The sequence below is a fragment of the Oncorhynchus masou genome, unplaced genomic scaffold (genome assembly GCF_036934945.1).
Source record: "Oncorhynchus masou masou isolate Uvic2021 unplaced genomic scaffold, UVic_Omas_1.1 unplaced_scaffold_1426, whole genome shotgun sequence".
Taxonomy (NCBI): Eukaryota; Metazoa; Chordata; class Actinopteri; order Salmoniformes; family Salmonidae; genus Oncorhynchus; species Oncorhynchus masou.
Genome location: NW_027004216.1, coordinates 94,246 through 103,664, shown reverse-complemented (window position 1 = coordinate 103,664; position 9,419 = coordinate 94,246). Strand labels below are relative to the sequence as shown.

The 9,419-nt window shown below is 49.5% G+C and overlaps 1 non-coding gene across 1 annotated transcript; it reads left to right on the top strand.

The window, feature by feature from the left end:
- Positions 1–573: 573 nt before the first annotated feature.
- On the top strand, positions 574–649 carry trnap-ugg (transfer RNA proline (anticodon UGG)). Its single transcript has one exon. It is a non-coding gene; the product is annotated as a tRNA-Pro (tRNA).
- Positions 650–9,419: the final 8,770 nt, after the last annotated feature.

The window sequence follows — 9,419 nt, the reverse complement described above, 5'->3', positions numbered from 1 at the left end:
AGGAGCCATGTGGGATGTAGCCCCAGAATGGTCCAGCGGTAGAGAATGGGGAGCCATGTGGGATGTAGCCCCAGAATGGTCCAGTGGTAGAGAATGGGGAGCCATGTGGGATGTAGCCTCCAGAATGGTCCAGTGGTAGTGAATGGTGAGCCATGTGGGATGTAGCCCCAGAATGGTCCAGTGGTAGAGAATGGGGAGCCAGGTGGGATGTAGCTCCAGAATGGTCCAGCGTAGAGAATGGGGAGCCATGTGGGATGTAGCTCCAGAATGGTCCAGTGGTAGAGAATGGGGTGGGATGTAGCCCCAGAATGGTCCAGTGGTAGAGAATGGGGTGGGATGTAGCCCCAGAATGGTCCAGTGGTAGAGAATGGGGAGCCATGTGGGATGTAGCCCCCAGAATGGTCCAGTGGTAGAGAATGGGGAGCCATGTGGGATGTAGCCCCAGAATGGTCCAGTGGTAGAGAATGGGGAGCCATGTGGAATGTAGCTCCAGAATGGTCCAGTGGTAGTGAATGGGGAGCCATGTGGGATGTAGCCCCAGAATGGTCCAGTGGTAGAGAATGGGGTGGGATGGGTCCTGTGTGGCTCAGTCGGTAGAGCATGGCGCTTGGAACGCCAAGCGTCGTGGGTTCGATTCCCGCTGGGACCACCCATATGTAAAAGTAGTGGCCCCAGCCGACTTGTAAGTCGCTTTGGACAAAAGCGTCTGCTAAATGGGATATATTTATTTATTTATTTTATGTAGCCCCAGAATGGTCCAGTGGTAGATATTGAGGAGCCATGTGGGATGTAGCCCCAGAATGGTCCAGTGGTAGATATTGAGGAGCCATGTGGGATGTAGCCCCAGAATGGTCCAGCGGTAGAGAATGGGGAGCCATGTGGGATGTAGCCCCCAGAATGGTCCAGCTGTAGAGAATGGGGAGCCATGTGGGATGTAGTCTCCAGAATGGTCCAGTGGTAGTGAATGGTGAGCCATGTGGGATGTAGCTCCAGAATGGTCCAGTGGTAGAGAATGGGGTGGGATGTGGGATGTAGCCCCAGAATGGTCCAGTGGTAGAGAATGGGGAGCCATGTGGGATGTAGCCCCCAGAATGGTCCAGTGGTAGAGAATGTGGAGCCATGTGGGATGTAGCCTCCAGAATGGTCCAGTGGTAGTGAATGTTGAGCCATGTGGGATGTAGCCCCAGAATGGTCCAGTAGTAGATATTGAGGAGCCATGTGGGATGTAGCCCCAGAATGGTCCAGTGGTAGAGAATGGGGAGCCATGTGGGATGTAGCCCCAGAGGTAGAGCATGGGGAGCCATGTGGGATGTAGCTCCAGAATGGTCCAGTGGTAGAGAATGGGAGCCATGTGGGATGTAGCCTCCAGAATGGTCCAGCGGTAGAGAATGGGGTGGGATGTAGCCTCCAGAATGGTCCAGTGGTAGAGAATGGGGAGCCATGTGGGATGTAGCTCCAGAATGGTCCAGTGGTAGAGAATGGGGAGCCATGTGGGATGTAGCCCCCAGAATGGTCCAGCGGTAGAGAATGGGGAGCCATGTGGGATGTAGCCCCCAGAATGGTCCAGTGGTTGTGAATGTGTAGCCATGTGGGATGTAGCCCCAGAATGGTCCAGTGGTAGATATTGAGGAGCCATGTGGGATGTAGCCCCAGAATGGTCCAGTGGTAGAGAATGGGGAGCCATGTGGGATGTAGCCCCAGAATGGTCCAGTGGTAGAGCATGGGGAGCCATGTGGGATGTAGCTCCAGAATGGTCCAGTGGTAGAGAATGGGGAGGCATGTGGGATGTAGCCTCCAGAATGGTCCAGCGGTAGAGAATGGGGTGGGATGTAGCCTGCAGAATGGTCCAGTGGTAGAGAATGGGGAGCCATGTGGGATGTAGCGCCAGAATGGTCCAGTGGTAGAGAATGGGGAGCCATGTGGGATGTAGCCCCCAGAATGGTCCAGTGGTAGTGAATGTGTAGCCATGTGGGATGTAGCCTCCAGAATGGTCCAGCGGTAGAGAATGGGGAGCCATGTGGGATGTAGCCCCAGATTGGTCCAGCGGTAGAGAATGGGGAGCCATGTGGGATGTAGCCCCCAGAATGGTCCAGTGGTAGAGAATGGGGTGGGATGTAGCCCCCAGAATGGTCCAGTGGTAGAGAATGGGGTGGGGTGTAGCCCCCAGAATGGTCCCGTGGTAGAGAATGGGGAGCCATGTGGGATGTAGCCCCCACAATGGTCCAGTGGTAGAGAATGGGGTGGGATGTAGCCCCCAGAATGGTCCAGTGGTAGAGAATGGGGAGCCATGTGGGATGTAGCCCCCAGAATGGTCCAGTGGTTTGGACTTGTGTTCCATTCCTAATGATGTCAGATGAAAGCAGCGATGCGGTCAATATTATTGGCTGGCTCATTTATTTGCAGGTGGTTCTGTTTTGCCATGGCAATGTCACAATGGCTCTCTCACACACACACACACACACACACACCACACACCACACACCACACACCAACCAACCAACCAACCAACCAATCACATTTTCTTTCTGGTTAATAATTGAATGGTTGGAATCTGCTTGTGGAAAGGACCAGGAGAGATAGAGTGAAAACACAGTGGCCATTGTGTCAGCCCAGCCTCCTCCCCTGTCTTTAAACCAGCCTCCTGCCCAGCCTCCTCCCCTGTCTTTAAACCAGCCCAGCCTCCTGCCCAGCCTCCTGCCCTGTCTTTAAACCAGCCCAGCCTCCTGCCCTGTCTTTAAACCAGCCCAGCCTCCTGCCCAGCCTCCTGCCCTGTCTTTAAACCAGCCCAGCCTCCTCCCCTGTCTTTAAACCAGCCCAGCCTCCTCCCCTGTCTTTAAACCAGCCCAGCCTCCTTCCCAGTCTCATGCCCTGTCTTTAACCCAGCCAGGTGTCCTGCCCAGCCTCATGCCCTGTCTTTAGCCCAGCCTCCTGCCCAGCCTCCTGCCCTGTCTTTATCCCAGCCTCCTGCCCAGCCTCCTGCCCTGTCTTTAGCCCAGCCTCCTGCCCTGTCTTTAGCCCAGCCTCCTGCCCAGCCTCCTGCCCTGTCTTTAGCCCAGCCTCCTGCCCAGCCTCCTGCCCTGTCTTTAGCCCAGCCTCCTGCCCAGCCTCCTGCCCTGTCTTTAGCCTAGCCTCCTGCCCAGCCTCCTGCCCTGTCTTTAGCCCAGCCTCCTGCCCTGTCTTTAGCCTAGCCTCCTGCCCAGCCTCATGCCCTGTCTTTAGCCCAGCCTCCTGCCCAGCCTCATGCCCTGTCTTTAGCCCAGCCTCCTGCCTAGCCTCCTGCCCTGTCTTTAGCCCAGCCTCCTGCCCAGCCTCATGCCCTGTCTTTAGCCCAGCCTCCTGCCTAGCCTCCTGCCCAGCCTCCTCCCCTGTCTTTAGCCCAGCCTCCTGCCCAGCCTCCTGCCCTGTCTTTAGCCCAGCCTCCTGCCCAGCCTCATGCCCTGTCTTTAGCCCAGCCTCCTGCCCAGCCTCATGCCCTGTCTTTAGCCCAGCCTCCTGCCCAGCCTCATGCCCTGTCTTTAGCCCAGCCTCCTGCCCTGTCTTTAGCACAGCCCAGGGTCCTGCCCAGTCCCCAGCTTTGCGTTTAGCCCTGCCTCCTTCTGCCTCCTGTCCTGTTTCTAAACTTCAGCCTCCTGCTCAGCTACCTACCCTGCGTTCCGCCTCCAGCCTTCATCCTGTTGCCCTGCTTCCAGCCCCTACCCTGCTTCCAGCCCTGCCTCCAGCCCCTCCCAGGGTAAACAGTGATACAGAGCTGTGTGGCTCTCATTAAGCCTGTTATATGCAGCACGGACATCCTGAATCCTTGTCTCTCTCTGTGTTACATAGCCTCTCTGCAGCACGGACATCCTGAATCCTTGTCTCTCTCTCTGTGTTACATAGCCTCTCTGCAGCACGGACATCCTGAATCCTTGTCTCTCTCTGTGTTACATAGCCTCTCTGCAGCACGGACATCCTGAATCCTTGTCTCTCTCTCTGTGTTACATAGCCTCTCTGCAGCACGGACATCCTGAATCCTTGTCTCTCTCTGTGTTACATAGCCTCTCTGCAGCACGGACATCCTGAATCCTTGTCTCTCTCTGTGTTACATAGCCTCTCTGCAGCACGGACATCCTGAATCCTTGTCTCTCTCTGTGTTACATAGCCTCTCTGCAGCACGGACATCCTGAATCCTTGTCTCTCTCTCTGTGTTACATAGCCTCTCTGCAGCACGGACATCCTGAATTCTTGTCTCTCTCTCTGTGTTACATAGCCTCTCTGCTGCACGGACATCCTGAATCCTTGTCTCTCTCTCTGTGTTACATAGCCTCTCTGCTGCACGGACATCCTGAATCCTTGTCTCTCTCTCTGTGTTACATAGCCTCTCTGCAGCACGGACATCCTGAATCCTTGTCTCTCTCTGTGTTACATAGCCTCCCTGCAGCACGGACATCCTGAATCCTTGTCTCTCTCTCTGTGTTACATAGCCTCTCTGAACGACTATATCTGACCTTCACAACCTGTTTTCTGTTCATTTCCATAGCAGCTTTAGGCCCTTCCCCTCTGCTTATCCAGTCAATATATTGAAGTCTAATCTTTCATGTATCAGCCACAGGTAATAATAGCATCCATTACGGCTCTGAGTTGGCAAATAAAGTCAGCTTTGATCTCTGTTCCTACCTGGGAATACAAATAAGTTACAGTACAGTAGCCTAGCGCTCAGTCTGTAGTCTGGTTATTATAGATCTACCTACAGTAGCCTAGCGCTCAGTCTGTAGTCTGGTTATTATAGATCTACCTACAGTAGCCTAGCACTCAGTCTGTAGTCTGGTTATTATAGATCTACCTACAGTAGCCTAGCGCTCAGTCTGTAGTCTGGTTATTATAGATCTACCTACAGTAGCCTAGCACTCAGTCTGTAGTCTGGTTATTATAGATCTACCTACAGTAGCCTAGCGCTCAGTCTGTAGTCTGGTTATTATAGATCTACCTACAGTAGCCTAGCACTCAGTCTATAGTCTGGTTATTATAGATCTACCTACAGTAGCCTAGCACTCAGTCTGTAGTCTGGTTATTATAGATCTACCTACAGTAGCCTAGCACTCAGTCTGTAGTCTGGTTATTATAGATCTACCTACAGTAGCCTAGCACTCAGTCTGTAGTCTGGTTATTATAGACCTACCTACAGTAGCCTAGCACTCAGTCTGTAGTCTGGTTATTATAGATCTACCTACAGTAGCCTAGCGCTCAGTCTGTAGTCTGGTTATTATAGATCTACCTACAGTAGCCTAGCGCTCAGTCTATAGTCTGGTTATTATAGATCTACCTACAGTAGCCTAGCGCTCAGTCTGTAGTCTGGTTATTATAGGTCTACCTACAGTAGCCTAGCGCTCAGTCTGTAGTCTGGTTATTATAGGTCTACCTACAGTAGCCTAGCGCTCAGTCTGTAGTCTGGTTATTATAGATCTACCTACAGTAGCCTAGCGCTCAGTCTGTAGTCTGGTTATTATAGGTCTACCTACAGTAGCCTAGCACTCAGTCTGTAGTCTGGTTATTATAGGTCTCCCTACAGTAGCCTAGCGCTCAGTCTATAGTCTGGTTATTATAGATCTACCTACAGTAGCCTAGCACTCAGTCTATAGTCTGGTTATTATAGATCTACCTACAGTAGCCTAGCACTCAGTCTATAGTCTGGTTATTATAGATCTCCCTACAGTAGCATCAGCTGTATAGTCTGGTTATTATAGATCTACCTACAGTAGCCTAGCACTCAGTCTGTAGTCTGGTTATTATAGATCTACCTACAGTAGCCTAGCACTCAGTCTGTAGTCTGGTTATTATAGGTCTACCTACAGTAGCCTAGCGCTCAGTCTGTAGTCTGGTTATTATAGATCTACCTACAGTAGCCTAGCACTCAGTCTGTAGTCTGGTTATTATAGATCTACCTACAGTAGCCTAGCACTCAGTCTGTAGTCTGGTTATTATAGATCTACCTACAGTAGCCTAGCACTCAGTCTGTAGTCTGGTTATTATAGATCTACCTACAGTAGCCTAGCGCTCAGTCTGTAGTCTGGTTATTATAGATCTACCTACAGTAGCCTAGCGCTCAGTCTGTAGTCTGGTTATTATAGATCTACCTACAGTAGCCTAGCACTCAGTCTGTAGTCTGGTTATTATAGGTCTACCTACAGTAGCCTAGCGCTCAGTCTGTAGTCTGGTTATTATAGATCTACCTACAGTAGCCTAGCACTCAGTCTGTAGTCTGGTTATTATAGATCTACCTACAGTAGCCTAGCACTCAGTCTGTAGTCTGGTTATTATAGATCTACCTACAGTAGCCTAGCGCTCAGTCTGTAGTCTGGTTATTATAGATCTACCTACAGTAGCCTAGCGCTCAGTCTGTAGTCTGGTTATTATAGATCTACCTACAGTAGCCTAGCGCTCAGTCTGTAGTCTGGTTATTATAGATCTACCTACAGTAGCCTAGCACTCAGTCTGTAGTCTGGTTATTATAGATCTACCTACAGTAGCCTAGCGCTCAGTCTGTAGTCTGGTTATTATAGATCTACCTACAGTAGCCTAGCACTCAGTCTGTAGTCTGGTTATTATAGATCTACCTACAGTAGCCTAGCGCTCAGTCTATAGTCTGGTTATTATAGATCTACCTACAGTAGCCTAGCACTCAGTCTATAGTCTGGTTATTATAGATCTACCTACAGTAGAATCAGCTGTATAGTCTGGTTATTATAGATCTACCTACAGTAGCCTAGCACTCAGTCTGTAGTCTGGTTATTATAGATCTACCTACAGTAGCATCAGCTGTATAGTCTGGTTATTATAGATCTACCTACAGTAGCCTAGCACTCAGTCTGTAGTCTGGTTATTATAGATCTACCTACAGTAGCATCAGCTGTATAGTCTGGTTATTATAGATCTACCTACAGTAGCCTAGCACTCAGTCTGTAGTCTGGTTATTATAGATCTACCTACAGTAGCATCAGCTGTATAGTCTGGTTATTATAGATCTACCTACAGTAGCCTAGCACTCAGTCTGTAGTCTGGTTATTATAGATCTACCTACAGTAGAATCAGCTGTATAGTCTGGTTATTATAGATCTACCTACAGTAGCCTAGCACTCAGTCTGTAGTCTGGTTATTATAGATCTACCTACAGTAGCCTAGCACTCAGTCTGTAGTCTGGTTATTATAGATCTACCTACAGTAGCCTAGCGCTCAGTCTGTAGTCTGGTTATTATAGATCTACCTACAGTAGCCTAGCGCTCAGTCTGTAGTCTGGTTATTATAGATCTACCTACAGTAGCCTAGCGCTCAGTCTGTAGTCTGGTTATTATAGATCTACCTACAGTAGCCTAGCGCTCAGTCTATAGTCTGGTTATTATAGATCTACCTACAGTAGCCTAGCACTCAGTCTGTAGTCTGGTTATTATAGATCTACCTACAGTAGCATCAGCTGTATAGTCTGGTTATTATAGGTCTACCTACAGTAGCCTAGCGCTCAGTCTGTAGTCTGGTTATTATAGATCTACCTACAGTAGCCTAGCGCTCAGTCTGTAGTCTGGTTATTATAGATCTACCTACAGTAGCCTAGCGCTCAGTCTGTAGTCTGGTTATTATAGATCTACCTACAGTAGCCTAGCGCTCAGTCTGTAGTCTGGTTATTATAGATCTACCTACAGTAGCATCAGCTGTATAGTCTGGTTATTATAGGTCTACCTACAGTAGAATCAGCTGTATAGTCTGGTTATTATAGATCTACCTACAGTAGCATCAGCTGTATAGTCTGGTTAGTATACAGTTGAAGTCAGAAGTTTACATACACCTTAGCCAAATACATTTAAACTCAGTACTATTCCTGACATTTAATCATAGTAAACATTCGCTGTCTTAGGTCAGGTAGGGTCACCACTTTATTTTAAGAATGTGAAATGTCAGAATAATAGTAGAGAATTATTTATTTCAGCTTTTATTTCTTTCATCACATTCCCAGTGGGTCAGAAGTTTACATACACTCAATTAGTATTTGGTAGCATTGCCTTTAAATTGTTTAACTTGGGTCAAACATTTTGGGTAGCCTTCCACAAGCTTCCCACAATAAGTTGGCTGAATTTTGACCCATTCCTCCTGACAGGGCTGTGTAGCTAGGTTACAGGGCTGTGTAGCTAGGTTACAGGGCTGTGTAGCTAGGTTACAGGGCTGTGTAGCTAGGTTACAGGGCTGTGTAGCTAGGTGACAGGGCTGTGTAGCTAGGTGACAGGGCTGTGTAGCTAGGTGACAGGGCTGTGTAGCTAGGTGACAGGGCTGTGTAGCTAGGTGACAGGGCTGTGTAGCTAGGTGACAGGGCTGTGTAGCTAGGTGACAGGGCTGTGTAGCTAGGTTACAGGGCTGTGTAGCTAGGTGACAGGGCTGTGTAGCTAGGTGACAGGGCTGTGTAGCTAGGTTACAGCGCTGTGTAGTTAGGTGACAGGGCTGTGTAGCTAGGTGACAGCGCTGTGTAGCTAGGTTACAGCGCTGTGTAGCTAGGTGACAGGGCTGTGTAGTTAGGTGACAGAGCTGTGTAGCTAGGTGACAGGGCTGTGTAGCTAGGTGACAGGGCTGTGTAGTTAGGTGACAGGGCTGTGTAGTTAGGTGACAGGGCTGTGTAGCTAGGTGACAGGGCTGTGTAGTTAGGTGACAGGGCTGTGTAGCTAGGTGACAGGGCTGTGTAGCTAGGTTACAGCGCTGTGTAGTTAGGTGACAGGGCTGTGTAGCTAGGTGACAGGGCTGTGTAGCTAGGTGACAGGGCTGTGTAGCTAGGTTACAAGGCTGTGTAGCTAGGTGACAGGGCTGTGTAGCTAGGTGACAGGGCTGTGTAGTTAGGTGACAAGGCTGTGTAGTTAGGTGACAGGGCTGTGTAGCTAGGTGACAGGGCTGTGTAGCTAGGTGACAGGGCTGTGTAGCGAGGTTACAGGGCTGTGTCGTTAGGCCGCAGGGCTGTGTAGCTAGGCTCTTTAGTTATGGCTGTTTGTAGTTAGGGCTGTATATATCCGGTTCTGTGGTTATGGCTGTGTCTGTACTGTAGTTAGGGCTGTGTCTGTTCTGTAGTTAGGGCTGTGTCTGTTCTGTAGTTAGGGCTGTGTCTGTTCTGTAGTTAGGGCTGTGTCTGTTCTGTAGTTAGGGCTGTGTCTGTTCTGTAGTTAGGGCTGTGTCTGTTCTGTAGTTAGGGCTGTGTCTGTTCTGTAGTTAGGGCTGTGTCTGTTCTGTAGTTAGGGCTGTGTCTGTTCTGTAGTTAGGGCTGTGTCTGTTCTGTAGTTAGGGCTGTTTCTGTACTGTAGTTAGGGCTGTGTCTGTTCTGTAGTTAGGGCTGTGTCTGTTCTGTAGTTAGGGCTGTGTCTTTACTGTAGTTAGGGCTGTATGTATCAGGTTCTGTAGTTAGGGCTGTGTCTTTA